The following is a 14,152-nucleotide window of genomic DNA, read 5'->3' as shown; positions in this document are numbered from 1 at the left end:
GCATGTTTGTGGTAGACTTTCTTGTGTTCTCTAAGGGGTCTCCTCCCCTTTCGGACCTGTAGGAGATTATCCTTCCCTGACCCTTGGAAGTTAGCCAGAGCCCGTGGACTAACTTTGAATGATGCTGCCGACCACTGTGCTATGTACCATTTCCAGGGGAAGCTTTTAAGCACTGGTGCACGGTTCTCCGTGCTGTTCTCCTGCCACACTCACGAAGGAGTCACTTGCTGAGCTGGAGCAGCAGAGTACGGCAGAGCTTCTACTCCCCGAGACATCTCATGGGGACTGCTGCCCCAAAGAGCCACCGGACACCTCGGTGGATAAGGCACAAAGGAGAAGGAAACCTTTGCTATGTTACACCATGAGATATGTGTTTGTTATCACAGCATTGCCTATCCTATCCTGGTTGGTACAGGGTTTGATTTTTCCTCTAATTTTCAGTTAAAAAAAAAAATGGAATCTGGCTTAATTAGCTCATTGGTTAGAGGGCAGTTCTAACAAGGCCACGGACACGGATTTAATCTCCAGGAAGTCAGTTAACTTTGCCAGAGAAGAATTATTTGAGGAGTCCAGCTTTGCCAGCCTTCTCAGAATCCCTTGATCGCCTCTTTTTTTTTTTTTTTTTTCTGGAGGCACCGCCGGCCTCCCTACCCGTTCCATCACCAGCACCACTGCGCTGGCCCCCTGCCAAGATTTCGGAGCCATCTGGAGACTAGTTGATACCAGCAGAGCTTCCCCATCTCCCACACCAAGCCTTATCTGCTCCAAGTCCCATTGCCACTTCTGGAAGCTGAAGGAACTTCATGGGAGCACGGGAGCTTCTCAGGTTCTCTGAGCAGTTCGGTGATGTCACGCGAATGTGCGGGGAGAGTGAGTTCTGCCTGGGGCCGACCTGGACAAGAGGCCGAGGCTGGAGAGAGCTGAGCAGATAAAACGCTCTCTTCCTCCTCCCTTCCATACAGTAGGCGGAGGCATGGATTTTTCTCGCCATGTTTCCAGAGGAAATCCCACTGGAGCAATCTTTTTTCTCCGTGGCTCCTGGCGAAGATCTGGCCCCCTGGGTTGTACGGCGCGTCACATGACTTCGTTTTCCCCCTGCCTTCGTTTCCCTTTTCCTCACCCCTACCACCATGGGCCTGCAGCCCCTGAAAAGGAGGCAGATCGTTGCTTAGGTTCTTTTTTTTCTTTTCTTTTCTTTTTTTTTTTTAAGATTTTATTTATTTACTTGACAGAGAGAGATCACAAGTAGACAGAGAGGCAGGCAGAGAGAGAGAGAGGGAAGCAGGCTCCTTGCTGAGCAGAGAGCGCGATGCGGGACTCGATCCCAGGACTCTGAGATCATGACCTGAGCCGAAGGCAGCGGCTTAACCCACTGAGCCACCCAGGGGCCCCCGTTGCTTAGGTTCTAAAGACGAGTCACAGCCTCCACGCCAAAGTCCAGATAACAAACCCACAAAATGAAGTCACTTTGAGCCTTTGCAAGAGGCCTCGTCTAGGAAAGGTGGGAGGTAGAAGAGACCCTTAGGCTTCGTCTTCCATCTCTGACCTCCCATCAGCCCACGCCCCACTTCCTCCTGAAACAACACATTTGAGAAGTTTCTTTGGTAAGGAGCGCTCCAGGTTCATTTGTCTGCCTAAAAGTATCTTTCTTTTAGTCTTCTCCCTGATAAGCAATTTCGCTGGTGCATGTCTGTGTGCTTCTTCAATTTCTTTTTTTAAGTAATCTCTGTACTCAACGTGGAGCTCAAACTTAGGACGCCGAGATCCAGAGTCCCAGGCTTTGCCAACTGAGCCAGCCAGGGGCTCCCTTGCCGGTATATTTCTCATGTGATGGTTTTGGTTCTTGTTGTTGTTATTTGTTTGTTTTAGCAATTTTAAGATCTTTTCTTCACTGTTTTCTGGCTTACATCTCACTATTGGCAAGTCTTCTGACAGTCCTTAGTAAGTAATCTGTCTTTATCTCCTAATTGCTTTTATTTTTTTTTTGTATATTAATTTCATTGATTTTCTCTAGTTTTTATGTTTTCTATTTCTTTTTTTTCCAATTTATTTATTTTCAGAAAAACGGTATTCATTATTTTTTCACCACACCCAGTGCTCCATGCAAGCCGTGCCCTCTATAATACCCACCACCTGGTACCCCAACCTCCCACCCCCCCGCCGCTTCAAACCCCTCAGACTGTTTTTCAGAGTCCATAGTCTCTCATGGTTCACCTCCCCTTCCAATTTCCCCCAACTCCCTTCTCCTCTCTAACGCCCCTTGTCCTCCATGCTATTTGTTATGCTCCACAAATAAGTGAAACCATATGATAATTGACTCTCTCTGCTTGACTTATTTCACTTCCAGTCCCATCCATGTCGATACAAAAGTTGGGTATTCATCCTTTCTGATGGAGGCATAATACTCCATAGTGTATATGGACCACATCTTCCTTATCCATTCATCCGTTGAAGGGCATCTTGGTTCTTTCCATAGTTTGGCGACTGTGGCCATTGCTGCTATAAACATTGGGGTACAGATTGCCCTTCTTTTCACGACATCTGTGTCTTTGGGGTAAATACCCAGGAGTGCAATTGCAGGGTCATAGAGAAGCTCTATTTTTAATTTCTTGAGGAATCTCCACACTGTTCTCCAAAGAGGCTGCACCAACTTGCTTTTAAATTCCCTTTATTTTTCGTATTCTGCAGTTTTACTACAGTGTGTCTAAGTGTAGATTATTTTTTTATTTATCCTGTTCAGCATTTATTATGCTTCATTGATCTAAGGATTAAAGTAGTCATCAATTCAGAAAAGTATGAATTGTCTCTTCAAGCAATAGGAGGAGAGCCTTTGAGAGCAACACTCCCAGCCTCTCTGTCCACTCGTCCTCTCCTTCCCTGGGTGGGAAGATGACTGGGAGGGGAGGCTGGGCTCTTGTCTGCCTATGCTCAGCCACGCCTGTTGTGTCTTTCTCTTTGGGAGCTGACTACAGGGAGTATATATTCCTTTCTGTTCCTCTGCACTAAAGTCTTTTCAGGGCAGACTTTTGAAGGGTGGAGGAAAGCAGACAGGTTTTCAGTGGTCCACCACTGCCTATGATGGGGTGGGTGAGTTTGCTTCATTCTGAGATACAGGAGGAGGAAGGCTACTAAGGCATGTTTATTCAAAAGTTCCTGCAATAATAAACCTGGCAGTTTTATCTCCATCTGCCTGAATCTAATGTACCTTTTTCAACTGGTTCCAAACAGAGTAGAGGCTGGGGTGTCATTTATTGGCCTTACCCTTAAACTCCAATACCCCTTAATTCTACTGTCTTATTCTGGAATTCTTGCTCTGTGTGTGTGTATGTGTGTGTGTTTAAGCAATCTCTACACCCAACATGGGGCTCAAAGTCACAACCCTGATATCAAGAGTTGCATGGTTAAAAAAAAATGTTGTATGGTCATCAGATTGAGCCAGCCAGGTGCCCCTTGTTCTTGTTCATCACACATTAGACCCATCTATTTCCTGTGCTCCTTAACTTCCGTTGTGTATTTTCCATCTTTCTGTCATACTCTTTGCATTCTGGGTAATTTCTTTCAGTTCACCCATTCTGCCTTCCGCTGTGTATATACTCTTGTGTGACCCATCCCTTTTTTTTTTTTTTAGATTTTATTTATTTATTTGACAGAGAGAGATCACAAGTAGGCAGAGAGAGAGAGAGGAGGAAGCAGGCTCCCTGCTGAGCAGAGAGCCCGACGCGGGACTCGATCCCAGGACCCTGAGATCATGACCTGAGCCGAAGGCAGCGGCTTAACCCACTGAGCCACCCAGGAGCCCCGACCCATCCCTTTTTTGACGATACCATTTTCCTGGCTCCCATTTCCTATTTCTCTTAGCATTTTTTTTTTTAAAGATTTTATTTATTTATTTGAGAGAGAGAGACAGTGAGAGAGAGCATGAGCGAGGAGAAGGTCAGAGAGTGAAGCAGACTCCCCATGGAGCTGGGAGCCTGATGTGGGACTCGATCCCGGGACTCCAGGATCACGCCCTGAGCCGAAGGCAGTCGTCCAACCAACTGAGCCACCCAGGTGTCCCTTCTCTTAGCATTTTAAACGGTACCGTAATTTTAGTAGCTGAAGTCCTAGCCGACTGTTTGCTATTTTCATGGACTCTTGCTTGTGGTGGCCTGTTTCCTTACACCTTTTATAGTTTCAGGATACAATCTCTCGTTGGGCTGAACTGTATTTGCGGGGATCCTGAGAGAACTGGGTTGTGCTAACGTTTCTTTGAGAGGCAACTCGTGTTCATGTCTGCCTGCCACCACGTGCCCTGCAATCGTGGAGGCACATCACCAGCTTTCTCAGCGTGTGCCTTCTTGGCCAACACAGGTCGTATGGGATCAAATGCCAAACTCAGAGTTTTAGGAGAGTTTTTTTTTCCCCCTAGCCAGCTTCAAACTAACCAACAACCAACCAACCAACCAGCCCTGAAAAAACCCCTGAATGACTCCCTTGCTTTTGAGCAGCTTCTCTATAGACACGTTTCACTGAGCCTCTTTGACTATCCCAAGGTTACATGGGGGTCTCTGTTCCAACTCCCGCCCGGACATAGGCCCAAAACTTTAGCCTTGGTCCTTATGCAACCATCAAATCCAGAACCCCGGGTTACAGGGATCAGCAAGTCACCAGGATCAGCACCTCCAGCTTTAGGGTCAGTTCATCTCCACGTTTTCAAGCTTCAGCTTCGTTCTGTAGATATTTCACTGTCTTATTTGTCAAGATCAGTGATGCCTTTCAGAGGAGACTTGATAGATTGTTTTTTTCCCCAGAGTTTCTGTCTTACAGTGGGGTATTTTCTCAGGCTGCGTCGTTTGCAGTACTGCCAGAAACAGAAATCTCCAGAATGCAAAACAAATGAAACAGAATTTTATGTCAATAGAATTGACTGAAAGAGCACCAAGGCACAGGGCACCAGATCCATGTGCAGCAGACGTCTGCCAAGCTTTGGGGCCACCCCTGTGTCATCTGAATGGCATCCTGCATTGGAGGTTTGGGGAACCTCCCACATTGTGGACTTATATCTCCCAAGGTGAAACCCAGAACTCATTGCCCCAGCTTCTCAGGCAGGGATAGGGGGCAGGCATGCTATCTGGACTCTGCTTGTCTCAAGCACAGAATGAGACTTGAATTTGGAAAGGACCAAGGTGAAGAGCAGACACCGGCAGGTATCTTTGGGCCAGAAGAGCAGGAGAATATCCCCTTTCCAGGGAGTAGTGGCAGAGCTTCTGCACACTGTCACCATCCCCAGTGGGCATGACCATGCTGCCTGAGCGGTCTCAGCCTATACAGAGTCCTAGTGTCCTACCCTTGGCAGTGGAGCTTCCACGCCTGACCCCTCTGGCCTTCTCAGAAAGTCTGTGTGACACCTGCTAGCCTATAATAAATTCCTTCTCTGCTTAAACCGGCTAAGCGGGGGCCAGTGTTTACAATTAAGAACCCAGACTGATAGCCTGTGGATAAAGCAATGTACGGAGGTTAATTATGAAGACTAATTCTGCAAGCTACATGCAGAAATCAATATTATGAACGGCCGTGCCTCACTGCATTCTGTGTCTAATAAAGGGAAGGCTGACACACTCAGATTACTGAAATAAATTTAGTATTATATTTAGAAGAGAAATGTAATTTAGAATTTAAACATACACCTTTCCTACCCACAATTTGTGTTTGTTGAAAATATGTAGGATTCTACTGTGTGGCTAAAAATTACGTGTATATATGGCAGGTGTGTGTATTTCAAGTTTGGTTTGATCTACAGATTAGTTAAAAATAAGGAATGGGGGCGCCTGGGTGGCTCAGTGGGTTAAAGCCTCTGCCTTCAGCTCAGGTCATGATCGAGCCCCGCATCGGGCTCTCTGCTCAGTGGGGAGCCTTCTTCCTCCTCTCTCTACCTGCTTCTCTGCCTACTTGTGATCTCTGTCAAATAAATAAAATCTTTAAAAAAAAATAAGGAATGAATATTTGGTTCCAGTTGAGATTTTATGCAAGTTCCTGCCAAAGTTATTATTACAAAGAGGCAAAGAGGTCAGCATCATGGAGATAAATCATCACACTGATTTTCCACATGATATCCCACGACATTCCTGATAAATAAAGGCTCCACATCTCATTCCCATTCCTATTTCACCTCTGCTCTCTCTGCCTGGAACTTCGTCTCCTTCTATCTCCACAAACCCAGATTACAGATGTCCTTTAAGGCTCCTTTATAATAGCACTCCCTCTGTCAAAATATCCTCTATCACACCAGAAGGCTTTAACATCCGCTTTCCCTGAACGTGGAAAGCATTCTGTGAGAAATACGTACCATTTCCATATACATCAGAAACCTGGACACACAAGTAGTCCGTGGAAGGTGGAAGAGACACACAAGAATGGCCTTTGAGTTGCGGGTCACTCAGGTTCAGGAAGGGTAATCATCAGTTCCCATTTCCTATGTCCCAGACTGTGCTGGCCAAAGAAGACAGAGAGGACTACAATGGGTAAGTGATTTAAACAGGCATCATCTGGTCAAATGAACAAATAGATTGACTTCCAATGTAAAATCAGCGTTTCCCTACTGTCTCAAGCCTTATGCTCCAAAGTATGCATGGTCCCAACCCTAACCCTAACCCTAACCCTAACATTAACCCTAAACACTAACCCTAACCCTAACTCTTAACCCTATCCCCTAGCCCTAATCCCTAATCCCTACCCTGACCCCTAACCCTAACCCCAGTTTATTTCAGTTGATTTGTCTACACTTCAGGTCACAGGCAGAGGCCTCTCTGTTCAGATTTGGGGTCTGCCTACCAGTAGAGCAGCCTCTGTGGGTGGCCAGCTGCCCCCCACCATCTTCCTGCTGCCATGCCATTCCCTGCCAGTCAGTTAACCCTTTCCCTGCCCAGCACCACCCCAAGTCCTTCCTCTCCTTGTGTCTGAGCTCCTGCATGGCTTGTCAGTTACTCTTTCTCCATCTCCTGCTCCTGGTGTGGGGGAGAAGGGAAATTTTGAATGCTGAGGTAGAAAAAAGGGGAGGAGATATGAGGAAATGGAAAAAATTTGTCCTTCCATCTATCACCTCCCTGGGCTAGAAATTTAGCATTTTGAGAGACTGAGCCGCTTCCCACACATTTTTTCAGTCCTCGCACAGAGGAGATCAACACATATTTGTTTAAGGGATGGATGGACTAAGGAGGTAATCTAGCAGAGAAAATGTCATGTTCTGATGTTCGATGGTATGTGACTTACACTGTCAAGACCTTTATGCCCTCCTCTAATAAGACGTGGACTACACCATCTTTATTTGTCTGCACAGCCCAATGGGGTCGGGCCCGGGTCAGGGGCTGAAGTTTGCTTTTGGCACTCCCGCCCTTCTTTTTGGTCCCTCAACCCCCAGGAATCTCCCCGCCCCCTCCATCCCTGCTCAGTGACTTCCTGCTTCTCAAAACCAGGAAAGATCTGGTATCACAGCTACTTTGACCGGAATTGCTTCAGCTGAGATGAGTAGATGATCCTCAACGTAGCCGATGCCCTCTTCGCCGTATCACAAAAGAGTGACAGTCCAGATAAAAGGAGCTGCGGGAGCAGCAGGCCTTGATCTCAGAGCCTGGAAATCTCGATGGACACAGCAGGTTGGATGGGAATCAGGGCTGTAAGAGCCCAGGCCAAGCTTCGGAGCAGCAGCAGGAGCAGGGTGGGGTTGTGGGTCTCTGTCGGGGCCTGAAGGGAATGATGCTGGCATCCACTGCAGCTCCACGGAGGGTTTGCTGTGACTCTGGGACTCCGGGTGGTGCTCGGAATCGAGCAATTGCCTGTAGGGCTCCTCTGAGTCACATACTATGGCACTTGTCACTTCTGCCCAGGCTGGGGAGACTTGGCAAATAAATGTTTGGACACCTCAGCTGGATGGCGGGTTTTCCAGGCTAACTGTAGGATTTTTGTATCTTCTAATGTCAATGCCCAAAACGGTGGCTGGCATGATAGATGTTCGCCATAAAAAAATTACTGGAGAGATGGGTGGATGAATGAACTACCAAAGGAAGAGCATGTCTTACATTTTGCAGGTCCTCTGGACTGAAAAATAGAAAATGAAATTGAAGAGGAAGGAGTCAAGGTAGCTTCTGAAGAAGGTTGGGCAATTTCCTGAACTTTCCAAGAGATTCTATGTGTTCATTAACACCAAAGAAAATTCAGAATTGCCTCCTGTCACGTTCTTTCCCCACAGTTCAAGGTCTGGTATATTCCTGTGGTCACAGAGCTAAATCTCCACCAGTTATGTGTGCCCACCAGAAGACTGTATCCAGTGGAAGGGGGGCTGGGAGCAGGTCTAGGGAGAGAGGGACGCTACTCTAACTGTCTTGTAGGCTCTCATCCATTATACCTTTACTGACTAACTTCCGTAGACAGGAAGAAAACAAGGGTCACTCAAGGCGCCAGTGGTCTGTCTCTTACATATATGGCAGGTCCAAGGTAGTCTTCATGATTCATGAAGACAAGTATGGTTCCTATAAGTAATTTGTGAGGTGGGGTGGACCGGGGACACGGATGTGCATAAAGAGTGAAAACACAAGGGACTGTCCTCTGTAATATATTTGATGATAATACTGTACCTAAAGAATGGACACCATAACAATGAATGTACTCCTTCTTCTCCACATGGCCTCACATCTCATAATTCATTTTCCATCCTTCTCCATCCATCTGCACATCAGGACTGTGTCACCTGGGCTCCCTTACACTTGGCGGTTGGTGGGGTTGGCCAATGAGTAGCCACAAGAAGCAGAGATAAGTTGGGGTGTCTTCCCCACTTCCTTCCTGCTTCCGTGCTATGTCTCTGACTATAGCTGTGTCCTCCTGGGACTACTGGTCCCTCCTGGTGACCCCTTCCCTGCAGCTCTAGCTGTCATGGACCCCTTGTCCTTTCTAGTCTAGGGGCTAACAGCTCCATATAGTTCCTAACCTTTGCATACCTCAGCACCGCTATTGGCTCCCTCGACCTTGCCCACACATGGTGAGTGGTCCCTTCCTCGGAGTCTCTTCAGTTGAGCCATCTGAATGGAATTCAACTTCCTGCCAGCACCCTGACAGGTCCAGAGAAGAACGTGTCAAAGACATGTAAAGAATAATTTTCCACCAAAAACAAGTTCTTACATGATACTTGTTTTTTACGATTCAAAAGAGACTTCTGCCTTTTCCATAGCTTCCTGCCCAACCTGTTTTCGTGAGGTCTTTTCACCGTGGCACAAGTACCAACATCAGCATATGACACACGTGGTTTATGGTGGAGGTTCCTGAGTGCTCCTGCCGGCTGGGGATGGGGTGGGGGGTGGGGGTCATGTCCCTGAGCAAAAATTATAGTAGCTCCACCAGGCAGGGCTCTGAGCCAGGTGCTGTCCCACCCAGGGCAGCAGGCAGAAGAGAGGGTTGATTACTTGTTCCCAGTGTCTCTCTGCAGGAGCCCTAGCTGGGTGTTACATCCGGCACCAGCCACAAGCACAGTATGGTTTGAAGAAGAAAGAGAAGGGTTCTCAGACAGTTCTTGCCATGTTCCTTACACACTTGCTGAAATTCCTAGAGGGCACCATGTTTCTCCATTAATTGCACATGGCCTGGTGAGGGGAATCATTGTTGTGAATATGTGTAACTGCTTTTCAGTCAGGGTGTAAATGACAGTGTCTTATTCTGTCCTGTCAGGAAACAAGAACTGATCTGGCTTTGAGAAAATGCTGGAACCCACACTGAGGGGGAATGGTAGAAGGGCAAGAAAGCTCCACTGAGGAGAGCTACCCATGAGGAGAGTGTCTCCTGAGGACTGGTCTCTTGAAACATGCTTCCCCTGAGGACTTCCCCTAAGGGATGCTCTCCTTCTGAGAATTCCTGGCCCCCTATAAATGTTCGCCCTACAATGCATGCCCACTGAGGAGATCCCCTTGAGGGATGCTCCCTCTAAGGAGTGGTCCCCTGAGGAGTATTCCCTCTGGAACACATTCTAACTGAGGAGGTCCCCTTAAGGGATGCTTCCTCCAAGGACTTCCCCATGGAGGAGTGCTCCCGCTGAAATGCATGCCTACTGAAGAGATCCCCCTGAGGGATCCTCCCCCTGAGCAGTGTTCCCCCATGGCTTCCCTCTAGGGGTGTTCCCCCTGAAACGCCTGTCCATTGCGGCGTAGGGATTCTCCTACGGAATTCTCCTAAAAGGAATCTTCTGTAGGGATTCTCCCTCTGAGGACTGTTACCCCTGAGCAGTGTTCCCTCTGAAACACAAGTCCACTGAGGAGATTACCCCTGAGGGATGCTTCCCCTTAGCACTGTTTCTTCCCCTTGAGGACTACTGATCCAGAAGTGTGCCCCCTGAAGATTTCTCCCCAGGGGTGCTCCCCCCTGAAATGCATGCCCACTGAGGAGATTCCTTCTGAGGGATGTTCCCCCTGAGCAATGTTCCCCTGATGACTCTCCCCCAGGAGTGCTCCCTCCAAAAGGTATGCCCCCTGAGGAGAATTTTCTAGAGGATGGCTCCCACTGAGCAAGGTTCCTTTGTTCTCTTTCTCACAGATTCTCCCCTAAGCTCTGGGTTGAGAAAAGACTTCTCTAGAACTGAGGACTTTCAGGCTTAGCAGAGGACAGATTTCTCTTTCATCTTCCTGGCAGCTCTAAGAGGCTTCCAGTGGAGGGCTCCATGGACCTGACAGCTACTCTGGAGAGCATCAGGCAAGCTGACCTGCTCGTAACACCTCCATCCCTCTGCTCTGAGGCTCTGAGGCCCAGAGGGTTCTGAAAAGGGCTGGCTAATTTAGGCAGAGTTCTGGGGGGTGGGGGAGGAATTGCCCCAACATGATCCCCACATTACTCTTCTCCCTCTATACAACCAATCCCATCCTACCATTTTCACCCCTTCAGCACCCAGCCAACAGGCTCTTCTTCCCACACACAAAGGCTGCTCTTTCCTAGGAGGACTTGCATTTTTACAGGGTAAGAACCCCTATGCAGAGATGAGTAATCATCTTTGCACTCTGGAAAAATGAAATGCGTAGGGCCCCAGCCTATTTGCTTCCCACTGAAATGAAACTATAAAAACAAAACAAAAACCCAAACAAAAAGCAATGTGTGATCTCAAGATCTAGAATACCTACTCTACTGAATAACAGATTGTCAGGGAGGAAACCAGCAAGGCTCTTTATTCACTAAAAGGTTAGTAGCTGGACATTAATGCTGAAATTATTAGCTAGCCTGATGGCTCTTACATGTAGGTCTCAGTCCTTACACACAGAGCTTTAACAGTCAGGGTGTAAATGATAGTGAAATTTCAGTTATCAGCCTCAGGTATGGGAGCCATCTAGGGAAGCAGGGGGTCCTTCCTAGCCCCTCAGAAATCACACCAGTGGGCTCTCCTTGCCCTAGCCCTAAGACACGGATCTCCACGATGCAATGAAGGGGACTGACTTTCCTCCACGTACTTTTTTTTTTTTAAAGATTTTATTTATTTATTTGACAGACAGAGATTACAAGCAGGCAGACAGTCAGGCAGAGAGAGGGAGAGGAGGAAGCAGGCTCCCTGCAGAGCAGAGAGCCCGATGCGGGACTCGATCCCAGGACCCTGAGATCATGACCTGAGCCAAAGGCAGCGGCTTAACCCACTGAGCCACCCAGGCGCCCCTTTCCTCCACGTTCTTGAAGCTTCACAGAAGACCTTCCCCCAAGAGGTAAGGGGTACGATTACTTAGGACAGGAATTTCTATGGATACTTGTTTCCTCTTGCGTTCACAGAGAAACATGTCTCTCAGGTAAAAGCAACAGTCCTGCTTGCATCCATTTATCTGCTCTGTTAGGGCTGGAATTAATGCAATGACCATTCTGGGTCACAGACACCTTGTTTTTTTCCTGAAGGTTCGCCTCCCTTGATGAACATGTTGATGTAGGATCTTCTCATCTGGACATTTATGTGGTGGTCTTGATTAGGTCACTCTGGCATCGTTAGGCCATTTCTGATCTTAGCAAGTGAAGACCCATGTTTCCAGCCTTGCCCCAACAGTGTCCTTTCAAGTCAACTTGGGGGTGGGAGCAAACCAAAGCAGCGAGAGGGTTTGGGGGCCATTCGCTGACAGAAAACCTGCCTCCTGAGACTACCTGCCTTCTTCCAAAGCTTTCCGAAGGTTGATGTTCAGTCTGCTGACACTGAGGGTAGAAGGATAAAAATATTTACACTGATGTCTTTGTTTTCCAGGAATTGTTTCCATATTTTCTCAAGTTCCCTCCCTGAGGGGACCACGTAGCATGAATGGGGAACCTGCCACAGGTCCCTGGGCTCCTCCCTTGTTGCCAACTCCGTCTCTCACAGATGGTGCCAGTCATCTCTTCAGCTAGACACAACCTGTGCCCCCTGGCACCAACTGAGGAAGCACCTACCGTATGGGTATGTGAGACACCATGGGAATGATGGGGTTCCTGAGGCAGCCCTCTGGCTCCTGAACCAGTCATGCCATACAAGTGTGTTTTAATGAAAAGTGGAGGAATTTGTTTGAAAATATTTAGGGAAGGCCGGTTATGTTCCAGACACCATGCTAAGTACTGATGATTCTGAGGCCAACCAGCCAGACGCATAGCCCAGTGTGAAGTCAGGCTTTGAGCATGGGACTCTAACATGTTAGGAAGGCTGTAGGAGGGGACAGTCGGGATGCCGTGATGAATTCCGGGAAGGGGAGCCTAGGACTCTTAAGTGTTAGGGGAGTTGTTTGAGGTTTTTGGTAAAAAGAATGATGTTTAATAAGGAACAGATAGAAGTTATCCAAATAAGACAGTAGGGCAGGCCTGCACAAGTGAAGTGAAAGGGTTTAAGTATTTTTAAAGAACTGAATGGAGCTCAGTATGCCTAGAACTTCATGATGGGCGTGAGCATGGGAGATGCTTGAGAAGCAGGCAGAAGTCAGGTTGAAGGGCTTCAGAAAAGGACTCCTACCCCAGGCTGTGGTCTACCTCGCACGTCACCTCTGCAATTCCTGGCAACACTCCCGTCAGCTTGTGGTAGAGAGGGGGAGGGGAACTAGTCCAAAGGCAACGCAAAGAGAAAAAACAAACACTTGCACAGTTTTCATTATTTATAATAGTTATGCTCTCTAAAATCACCATGACACGGAATTGGCCAACACCAAGCCATCACTCAGAGGGGAGGTACAGGGTTCGGTTCCTGTTAACCTCTGGTCACAACATTTTCAACAACTGACCAACACATAAGCTTCGGTTGTTGTTGTTGTTGTTTTTAAGATTGTACTTCTTTATTTATGAAAGAGGAAGTGTGAGAAGGGGGAAGGGCAGAGGGAGAAGCAGACTCCCCTGAGGAGCAGGGAGCCTGACTCAAGCCTCAATCCCAGGACCCCAGGATGATGACCCGAGTTGAAGGCAGCTGCTTAACCCACTGAGTCACCCAGGAGCCCCAACACAAAACCTTATTTTATCTGGGTTTCTGTTTAAAGGCATCTTCTTTAGGATATCTTATTGATGTGTTAACTAGAACCCACAGACAACAGCACTATAACTCATGCCTCAGTGAAAATTATCTAAAACATACGTTTTCTCCGTAAGACACATCAGAGCCTTCTTGTCTTTAGAAATTCTTGATAGCACTTCAGCACCGTTACGGACTGTTTTGTTCTCCAAAATCCATATGTGGAAGCCCTCATCCCCATATTGACTGCATTCAGACACAGGTCCTTTAAGGAAGGCATTTTAAGTTAAAGGAAGTTAGAAGGCTGTAACCCTTACCCAACAGGACTGGTGTTCTAACACGGAGAAGAGGGGACACGGCTCACAGGGAAGAGGTGGCCATCTGAGAGCCGGGAAGAGCGCCCTCACCAGGAATCAGCCTCTCGGGCGCCTTGATCTTGGACTTGCAGCCTTCAGAACTGTGAGAAAATACATTTTGGGTATTTAGGTCACCCAGGCTTGTTAGAACACCCCCAAGCTGACTAATACCAACAATGAGCTTTGGGGAGGGCATTTTAAATTACAAAATCACCAACCAGAAGCACAAAAGAAAAATCAAAGAGAGGAAACGGAGACAAACTTCACCAGCCTTATTTGGCTCCTCTGGGAAACGACGCCCCATGCCCGCCAGAGTTCCCACACCTTTTATACTCTTACAGCGTCTTGCTTTTGCCAC

Source organism: Neovison vison, chromosome 2 (genome assembly GCF_020171115.1).
Source record: "Neovison vison isolate M4711 chromosome 2, ASM_NN_V1, whole genome shotgun sequence".
NCBI classification, from domain to species: domain Eukaryota; kingdom Metazoa; phylum Chordata; class Mammalia; order Carnivora; family Mustelidae; genus Neogale; species Neogale vison.
This window is presented reverse-complemented; position numbering follows the sequence as displayed.